Source organism: Miscanthus floridulus, chromosome 10, assembly GCF_019320115.1.
Source record: "Miscanthus floridulus cultivar M001 chromosome 10, ASM1932011v1, whole genome shotgun sequence".
Taxonomy (NCBI): domain Eukaryota; kingdom Viridiplantae; phylum Streptophyta; class Magnoliopsida; order Poales; family Poaceae; genus Miscanthus; species Miscanthus floridulus.
Genome location: NC_089589.1, coordinates 78,462,997 through 78,464,552, shown reverse-complemented (window position 1 = coordinate 78,464,552; position 1,556 = coordinate 78,462,997). Strand labels below are relative to the sequence as shown.

General features: G+C 45.2%; 1 pseudogene; it reads left to right on the top strand.

Annotated features, from left to right (window-relative positions):
* Positions 1 to 411: 411 nt before the first annotated feature.
* LOC136488916 (germin-like protein 5-1) lies at positions 412 to 1,024 on the top strand (annotated as a pseudogene).
* The last annotated feature ends 532 nt before the right edge of the window (positions 1,025 to 1,556 follow it).

Below are 1,556 nucleotides of genomic sequence, written 5' to 3'. Positions count from 1 at the left end.
GCTTTTCATAGTTCTTTGCTTTCACATCCGGCAGAGAGCAGCAAACAGGCCAGACCAGAGTAATAAATATTATAATAATTTTGATTCGTGAAAATCGCCGACATATAGTAGAATCGGCTACTAACTTTGAATTTCAAGGCCTTACATACAAGAATTTTCGACCTGTGACAGCCGATTTCAGGAAGCATGCAAAGAGAAATATCAGACAAAGGAACTGATCATGTTTTTTGTTTCTCGAGGATCTGCCCTCTACTCCGCTATCAGCTATTGATATTGCATCCACTAACCCAAGTACATGTACAATACGTAGTTCTGCATGCAAGGATTTTCATGGGATGGAGAAAAATAAAAAATATGCTTCCATAAATTGTGATTTTTAGAGCTATAATCCTAATTTCAAAACAAAAGCCGATGATAAAGCATATTACATCGGCTAAAGACATCGGATCCTTTGTCACGATATGTCAGATACAAGGCAAGATCAAGGTGAAAGTCCCATACAAGGCGAAAGCAACCACCGCTGATGACTTCTTCTCCAGCATCCTGGCCAAGCCTGACGTCACCAACAACACGATCAGCTTGTCACAGGAATCAACACCAAAAAATCCTAGAGAGATGAACACGCTTGGCATCTCGATCTCCCACATCGACTACGTATCGGGGGGGTCTGAACCCGCCATGCACGCACCCGCGCGCCGCCGAGTTCATCTTCGTCCTCCATGGCACGCTCGGTGTCGGCTTTGTCATCATCACCAATAAGCTCATCTCCAAAATCATCGCACAGGGCGACGTTTTTGCTTTCCCGTAGGGCCTCGTGCAGTTTCAAAAGAACATGGGTTCCGAACCCGCCGCTGTCATCTCTATCTTCAACAGCTAGCTTCCTGGCACACAGTCCATCGCCATGATGTTCTTCGAGGCTACCCGTGAGCTGCCCAACGGCGTGCCCACCAAGGCAGTCCAAATCCCGGACAAGGAAATAGACAAGATCAAGGCCAAGCTCGCGTCCAAGAAGGACCGTTTATAATAAAGGCCACCTGTACAAAGAAAGATGTGAATTGCTGAACCATCGGCAAAGCCTAAACAGCCTGAAAAAATTCACACCAGAAGAAGAGGCAGGTACGTTCACCCCCATCGACTATCCGTTCGCTTCCATCTCCTCAAAGACCAAATATACAGAAATACACCTGGCTGGATGATAATGGTATGCCAGATTGCACAACACCGTATATCCAAGTATGTGGTGTATGACTACTTGTATACGTGCATTATTGGTTGAAAGATGGATTTGGTGACGTACGTCGAGGATACGGTCGAACACAGGGATGGACTTGTGACGACACCTGTCCGATGTCAGTATAAGATTTTAATTAATGAGTTAATACGTCAGGTTATATCTTGGATTCTTTCATCAGCTATTGTTTCTTGGTACGATAAATAGCTGATGGAGGTAATAAACAAAGGATACCCGATGGCCCGTGGAATATTCTAGTCCTCTACTGCCGGGGAAGCAATGCCAATGGCCGATGAAGCTAGCCCTTTATATGGTCATCACACTC